Source organism: Kogia breviceps, chromosome 17 (genome assembly GCF_026419965.1).
Source record: "Kogia breviceps isolate mKogBre1 chromosome 17, mKogBre1 haplotype 1, whole genome shotgun sequence".
Taxonomy (NCBI): Eukaryota; Metazoa; Chordata; class Mammalia; order Artiodactyla; family Physeteridae; genus Kogia; species Kogia breviceps.
The window spans coordinates 70,316,783-70,325,449 of record NC_081326.1 but is presented as its reverse complement, the minus strand read 5'-3'; the positions used below and the strand labels follow the sequence as shown (position 1 = coordinate 70,325,449).

At 47.8% G+C, this 8,667-nt stretch overlaps 1 pseudogene; it reads left to right on the top strand.

Annotated features, from left to right (window-relative positions):
• Positions 1 to 6,693: 6,693 nt before the first annotated feature.
• On the top strand, positions 6,694 to 6,940 carry LOC131743878 (protein FAM229B-like; annotated as a pseudogene).
• The last annotated feature ends 1,727 nt before the right edge of the window (positions 6,941 to 8,667 follow it).

Genomic DNA, 8,667 nt, shown 5'->3' with positions numbered 1-8,667 from the left:
CCGCCTGGTGGGGACGGTTTGCAGAAGCTTCCATCTCTCCTGCGCTCAGCCAGGGGCTCTGTGCTGTGTAAACCGTATGACCGACCTCCACTGCCCAGCTGCAAGGGTGAACACCAGCAACTCCCTTTGGGTTTTGTTGTTGCTTGTTTGTTTCCGATAAACCTTTAATTTTAGAATAGTTTTAGATTTACAGAAAACTTGCAAAGTTAGTACAGAGAGTTCCTATATAGTCCACACCCCATATTTCTACTGTTAACATCTTATTTTATAGTCAGATATGATCTCTACTAGAATCCCAACGGCAACTGTTTAATTCACTAAACCTAAAATAGTATTGAACACCTACTATGTGATAAGTGCGGGGTGTCGGCAAAATAATAGTGAGAGAGCAGACAGCTCCGTTTTTTTGTGGTTTACATTCTCACAGGAGAGACAGTCAGTAACCTGTAGATAAGGTGGTTTCAGACAGATAATAAATAGCAAAAGGTAGCAAGAAAGGGACTCGCAGAGTTGGGTGAGGCAGTCTTAGACTGGGTGGTCAGGGAAATCCTCTTTGATGAATTGACATGTGAGCTGAAACTTGAAAAATGAGAAGGGAAGAAAGCATCCCAGGCAGAGAAAAGAATGCAAAAGGTCTGGGGCAGGACAAGCTCAAAAATGAGAGACCAGACAGGTGGCCTGTCTGGCCACAGCACAATATGTCCTGACAGGCGGCAGAAGCCAGATCAGATATAACCTTGTAGGGCAAAGGCTTTTGAGCCAATGGGACAGATTCTTTTATAATCCAGGCTCTACTCCTTATGTGCTGTGTGACCTCAAGCAAGTTACTCAACCTCTCTGTTCCTCTGTGTCTTCTTTATAAAGAGCTGGTGGGACAGGGTAACATCCAGAGGCCTTGCAGCTCTGCAGCCATCATAACTCTTGCATGCAGTCCACACAGCGGTGCTGGGCATGCCCTTTACAAATCCACTGGCACCATCACAGCAACCACGGGGCGAATGATGCTTTGGAGCCTGTGACACAGATACCTGGTTGTTCAGCTCCAGTACTGTCCAGCTCTGCCCCTATGAGAGCCCACTCCTCACTCCCTCTATCCTCCCAAAGAAGAAATCCTGGGTTGACATTACTCCGGAAATGGATTCTGGATCTGAGATTCCCCAGGACCAGCAGCCCACTCAGAGACACCAGAAAGGGCCGTGAGGAAAGGAGGCATCCATCACACGTGATCTGGGAAACTCCTCAGGACATTCCCAGACTTGTCTGAAGAGCCTTTGGGACAGGTTGACCAGATGATGAATGTCAGACACAGAGGAAAAGAGTTCAAAAGCCGAGGGCTAATTGCCTTGGGGTAAACTCTGACTTCAGGAGACCCCTGCAGAATGCCATTGCCCTGTGGTGGAGATTAGCCTGGGAAACAGGAAAGCTTCTCAGACTGGAGTCAGAGCCACACGGCTAGATGGTAATGGCCACCATTATTGAGTAATGAGTGTGTGCTCTGAGATGTTCTCACAAAAGCACCATTAAAGCAATACAACCACTGTCCTTGTTTTTAGAAGGACGTTTCCATTAGGAATATGCTCACAGGCAAGTCAGAAAACTGTACTAACAGCGGCTTAAACAAATAGGGTTTGTTTTTGTTGTTTTTGCACATGGGGAAAGGTCTGGAGACAGAGAGCTCCTAATATTAGTCGGGCTGCTTTGACTGTGGCATCAGACACCTAAGCTCCTTCTGGCTGTTTTCTCCGCCATTCTTACCAGTTGCCACATTACCTCATGCTTGTTGCCTCATGATTGCAATGTGGCTGCTGTCAGTCCAGCTATCACATCCATTATCAAGGCACTCCTATTTGAAAGGGATTGAATAGGCAACTAATGCCACTATATTCAAAGGGTAAGCTGAGTCAGGGGCCTGCGGCATGGTATGGTGGAGATGACCTGGAATGTCTCCTGTTTATCACTTGCCAGCGATGAAACTTCAACACCCTCGTCTCTCTCTGAGCCTCGGTTTCCTCATATACAAAAAGGAAGACAGTGATGCTAGTATCCATGTAAGGATAACAAGAAAGGGGATGTGAAATTTCTTAGTGAACAATTAAGTGCCACGAATGTTCCAGAAATTGCATTGTCCTCTCTGTGTAACACAGCATCACTAGGCAAAGAGAATGCTCTGGACTCAGCCTTCCTTGGCTTTGAATTCTCCCTTCTCCACTTATTACCTGGGTGACCAAGGTTAAAAAACAACTTCTCCGCATCACAGTTTTCTCATCTGTAAAATGGGGCAAGAACCGTATCTTGCTCACAGGTTAAAGGGGATGAGCAGGGAAAGGGCCTTGCCTGTTGCTGCCACATCAAAGGTGTTCAGTAAATGGTGGTTGTTAGAACAATATGCCGGTGACACACAATGCGAAACCTTTCTGTTCAGCCTCTCCAAGTTCCAGACCCATTGCTTCTATACTCTTCCTGGATCGCTTGACCTGGATGCTTCACAGACACTGGGTGGAAGGGAAAGGAAAAGAGGATGACAGCCTAGAAACTCATACCTCTCCCTCCTCCTTCCTCACACAGGCCCATATCTGAGCTGTCACCACGCCCCATCAATCCCATCTCTGTAATCGCCTCCCACCTCATTCCTGCTCCTCCTCCCTAGAGCCAGAGCTTCAGGGCACATTCCTAATCCTCCAGCCTAGAAACTCCCCACCAGACTACTGCTTCTCAAACTGTAACGTGCTCGCGGATCAGTTAAAATGCAGATTCTAATTCCTAGGTCTGGGGAGAGGGGAGAGGATTCTCCATTTTAACAAAAGCTCCCAGGTGATGCTGCTTCTGCTGGTCTGAAGACCTCACTTTGCATCACCAGGCTCTAGAATCAACTGGATTATAGGTAAAACTCTGGGCTGTAGCCCAGACCCCAGTGCTACCACCACCACTGCCATTGCTGCTGCTACTACCACCAACAATAGACACAACAATACATAGTATTTCTTGAGTTCTTACTGTCTTCCAGGCACGCTTTTAGTCCTTGTATATTTGTTATCTCATTTAATTTACATGAATTCCCCCCAGTTTGTGGATGAAGAAACAGAAGCTTGAAAGGTTGTCACATAGACAAGATATTTCAGCCCCGATTATTAATGCAGCTAGAGTGCAAAGCCCAGTCTCTTATGGTCGAGGGACATTCGATTATTCTTGTGAAGTCTGTCTGAAATTTCCTGTAGCAGATGATTTTGGGTACCTTGGTGTCAAATCCCTTTGGCTCACATCTAATTTCAGGCACAACCATGGCGGACGGTGGTGACAGCAACTGAACTTAAAAGAGCTTTTTTGTATTTTCTGCTTTCTGTGCCTGGTCCGGAAGAACTGGGTGTGGGTGTGGAAGGGTCAGTGGTGGAAAACATCCCCAGGGCAACCGTCAGCCAATGCACTGGCCTTCTGTTCTCAAAGGAGCGATTCTGGAAAACGTTCCGGACGCATTGCAGATGGCCCAACGAAGTCAAGACTCCATTGTCTCCACTGGCCTCCTGTATAACACACCCTCGTGGTAGCTTTTCCTCTACTGTCTCCATCTCTGTTCTCTCCCTCCTGCTTCCTGAGGTCACCTTCAAAATAAACTACTGGTACCCACGTCCTGCTCTCATGCACTGTGTCTGGGGAGACCAAACTTCCATAGGACCCAAAAGGGCATGGGATGGGTAATAGGGGTGAGTGGGCGTACGGTTTTAGATGGAGAAAGGATGGGGAAGAAAGATGTGTATGGAGCTCCTGTGTTGAGTCAAAAACAGTTACACATGCCAGCTCACTGAATTCCCAAACGGCTTGCAGGCTAGATTTAATAGCCCCCTTTTACAGGGGAGGAAACTGAGATCCGGGGAGTTGGAACAGCTTATTAACGGTTACTCAGATGGCTAATGGTTCAGATACGGTTCAAACTCAGCTCTGCCTGACTCCACCCGCAAGGTCCCCTCCTCCATGCTGTACCAACCCGTACGTTCCACAGGGGGACCCTGCTCTAGCCTCCAGTTAACCCCCCCTCCCTTCCGCACGGTGATGACGCAGCTGTGGGCACGGGCGTCTGCTTCTCACCCTGCCCTCCGCAGCCTTAGTGATAATATTCGGATAGTTGAGAAGAAACGTCACCAAACCTCTACAATCTTTGACTTCTAAAGATGGGGATGGGTTATTCACCAAATATTGCTACAACTTATTGGAGTTTTGCTGACTTTTGAAAATGTGTCTCCTAAAGACACGTGATCCTTCCCTTCGTTTACTCTTTCGGTTTGTGGTACAAACCACGGGTGGGGCCCAGGGAGGCATCCCTGCCAGCAAAGCAGCACGCACGCTCTCCATGGACCCCCCGCGCCGCAAGGGATTCGGCAGAGATCCCTTGCTGCACTTTCTTCTGCAGCCCTCACTTCTCCTGAGTAAAGCCCAGTGGTAAAAAGTCTCGATTCTGGAGCCCGATATGACCCAGGAAGTAAGCACAGGACAGGAGGCTGAAGGCTGGGTTTCAGCGCCAGCTCTGTACCAACCAGCAGTGTGACCTTGAATGAGATACCTAGACCCACTGAGACTCAGTTGTCCCACCTGTAAAAGGGGCTCCATCGAGGCATGGAGCACATTCTTCTTCTTCTTCTACTTCTTTGATTTTAAGAGAGGATTTTTGTTTTCTTACATTTTAAAAGCTTCAACAACAGGCAGGATGAACCCTAAAATCTGTGGCGTCTCAGATTGATTAAAATACAGCGTTGAAGAAACAATTCACATCCAGGACAAAGAGCTGAGGCAGAGCCCCCAGGCCTAGAGCTTCTGCGTGGGTTGGTCACTGACTCTGAAACCCCCAAAGGTGTCTTATATCTCACCTGATAAAATTACTGCAAATGTTGATAGAAAAAAATAATTAAATTTATTTTTTTTAAATTATTAAAACATTTGGCAAGGGGTCATGCTGTAGGAATGCAGGAAGCGCAGGGTTTGAGGTGGAATCCTGGGATCAGCGGTCTGTTTTAATAACCTGGGTTTCAGGTTATTAAAAACTGGGTTAGGTTTTCAGACAAGATCTGTACCAAATATGTATAAAACTGCCAAAGTTCTTATCTTTCACTAACTAGCTCTTTGAACTCGAACAAGTTACCTAGTCTCTCTGAGATTCAGTTTCTTCATCTATAAATTGAGGGGGAATAAAAGTGCTTTCTTCATAGTGTTGTAAGAATTTAAAAGTTAATACATGTAAAGTGCTTTCATTAGTTCCATCGTGCATTAGCGCTCAGTAAATGTCAGCATTTACACACACACCACAGTAAGCATGTATGTGCGTCTGAACAACGTCCTAGAATTTTTCTTTATCAGACCCTTCAAGTGCACCATGAGTGCCCCGCTTTACAGATGAGAAAACAGAGACCAGAAGCTATGTGACCCCCTGAGCCTGCAGAGCTACTAAGTGGCTGAAGTAGGCTGGAGAGAAACCCAAGTGCGCACCACGCGAGAAGGCGTCTGAGTGATCACCTTCCCCTAAAAATTCCCTATAACCTGCTCTCCCAAGATCTTCCATGGGAATAAAGGGTGGCCAGGGGCATAGAACTCCAAGGGCTGCTTGCTTATATTTGCTTTATATTTTGGGCTTCTGAATAATTTTTTCTTTTGGGGGGAAAGGGTTCAGCAGCTGAAAACTAAACAAACAAATAATTATAGGAATAAATACATAAGCGTCAAGCCACTGGCTTCTCCCCTCCTCCCAACTTTCCTCTTCTGGAAAGTGAGACTCAGAGAAGGGAGATGCTGGCTCAGGTCTCCGTGTCGTTTGATGTCAAGGAGAGCACCAGAGGCTGGGCCTTCACGCTGCCGTGTCTCCAAGACCCACACCACCTCTCTGCCAGGGAGCCTCCATGGTGTATTTTACCCTGAGTTTGATTTGGAGAAATTAAGCCGTTTTAAACTCCACCACAGACTGGACTCACTGCGTGCCTGTCCGAAAAACCATGAAGACACAACTGCAAATACCAAACTAATGACATCACAAGCTGGCATCCTTCTAAGGGTGGACGCGTGCCATTTTGAACATGCACTGCATTAGTAAGCAGTGGAATGCTAATAAAATGTGTGCGATAAATTGCATTTTAAAAGCATCATGGGAGGCTGAGATTGCTCTTTCAAGAAACCCTACAAGGAATTCTTTGATAGAGTAAGAAGGGGGGGAAAAGCCTTTAACAATGGAATAAATATCACTCGTTTGAGTCTTATAAAGCCAGACTGTCGTATATGGTGCTTCCTTGGAGCATATTGCTTTTTATGTGTGTAGCATATGCCTGGACACTGCTAGATAAATCAGCGGGGTAACTATGGCTGGAAGGCAACAGCTCCACCTCCTACCAATCCCCTCTTATCTAGTTTCTCCCCACCTCTCCCATCCCTCAAAAAAGAAAACTACTTCCACCCTTAAAATATCTAAGTATAGCGACTGGGCCTCTGGACCACTGATCCTCGCGTCCTTGTCAACATCTTTGAGCATCGGCAGCTCCAGAGGCCGGGGTAGGAAACTATATGGAAGAATCCTCTGTTGTCACAATTTCTGGGTGTCACTGGAACATCTGATCATCATTTCTTTGGCGATTCCAGCCTTCTCTGGAAGGTCAGTAGAAGCAATTGATTTGTTCACCTCTACAGGAATCAGACTCGGGCTATTCTGGTTTTCAGTGAATTATGCCTTTTCGGTTTGGGACCCAACCAGGGAGGTTTCCAGCGGAAGGGGGAGATTCTTCAGTTGGGCTGGAGCCTGGGCTGAGCTCCAGTGCTGCCTGTAACGAGGCAGAGACGTCACCAACCAGGCAACTCGGTAGATGACCTGGAAGTCACGGCCCGACAATGACTGATGTTCCCATCACTGTCTATACGCAACAACGCGAAAGCCATCTCTGCCCAGGGCAGCAAGGAAATACATCCTAAATAGCATCACTAAGTCTTCTGTAGTGGTTTGACTAGGTCAAGGGTAATGGGCCAGTATCACCTTATGATCTAGTAAACAAAAGTGGTGGCACCTTTGGATGAAAAAAAAAAAAAATCTAAGTAAATGAGGTCACGGTGATTTCGAGCAATGAGAACAGATTGGCGATGAGGAGACCTGAGTTCAAGCACTTTGATTTTTTTGAGGCGGGGGGCTTGGCCGCGCCGTGCAGCTTGTGGGTTCTTAGTTCCCCCACCAGGGATCGAACCCGGTCCCTCTGCAGTGGAAGCCTGGATTCCTCACCTCTGGACCACCAGGGAAGTCCCCAAGCACTTTGATGTTTAAGCAACCCACCCTGTCACCTCTCTGTGACTCGGGGTCTTCATCTGTAAGGCAGAAATAGCACCTGCTCAACTGAAAATCAGAGAACAATTTGGAGAATCAAATTAGATGATGAATGTAAACGCGTTTATCAAAAGAACACTAGCTCACAGGGAGGAAAGACCACAGGCTTCTGGATGAGGCTGCCTTCTCTTCCCCCCTCCTCCTGATGTACAGTTAGCCGTCGAGTCCTACAGAATCTAGTCAATGAGATTCTCCGTATGTGTATCTCCTCCACCCCTACGCCATGGCCCGAACTCAAGCTCACCTCACCTTTCACCTGTATTATTAGAGCAGCTCCTCGCTAGCCCCTCTACATCAAGGTAAATCCACAGGGCAGTTAAGGTGATTTTTCTAAAATGCAGCTCTTAACAGCTCCCCATTTCTCACAAGAAAAAGAGATTCAGCTCTTGTGTAAGGCTTAGCAGAGCCTTCAAGATTCACCCCTGCCCACCTCTCCACTTTTCTACAGCCAGAAAACATGGTGAGCTGTGAGCTCTCTCTTAAATTTTCCAGTCAGCTCATAGCTCATTGACCAAAGCCAGTCAGGGGGCCTGGGAATGACCTCCTGACTCTATTCCTCAAGGAACAATTGGTAGCTACGGCGGGTGATGTGCGGGGTAAGAACAAGATGAGAGGTGGGTGCAAACCTCAGCTTCCCCGCTGCCCTGCTGTATGACTAGCTAGCAAGTCACTCGACACTCAGAGCCTCAGTCCCCTCATTTGCAAACATTACCTTGATTTAAGGATTGGATGAGGTCATGTATATAAACCCCAGGTCGATATCTGGCACATAATAGAAGCTTAATATGTGACAGCTGCTCTAGGCTTTTGCTGGATTGTGTTGTTGTCTCCCTTGTTTATGGCTGAGAGACGTGTTCCTCAGGGGGGTCCACGGGCTGCCAACAAGCTACAAACTCCATTACCCACCTGCCACAAGATAAGGGGCTTGCACAGATGTAGACCCCCTCCTCTCCCTGAGAGTCTCCCAGGGTCCCACCCAGGGCGTGGCCGGCAGTAGGTGCTCAGCCCTGGCTCCTCACAACGGGACCCAGAGAAAGCGATGGTGGTATGGCGGGTCCAAGCGGAGCTGCGGGCGTTTGCTCCGACTCTTCAGCCCAGTGGCTGGGGAGGAATCGGGCTCCCGGCCCTTTCATTTAACTTCTTATTTTCCCTTTGGCTTCAGTTCCCCTGCAGCATCTGGTTTCTGTCACTGGAAAGATGACATTTGGGGTCCAGGTTCCTTGACCTCCCAAGGACCCGGAGCATCCACTGGGCTTATCAGAACTGTGTGTCCCAAGCCAGAGGGATGCGCCTGCGAAGAGAGGGAAACAGCCTGGACCCCGGAGGGA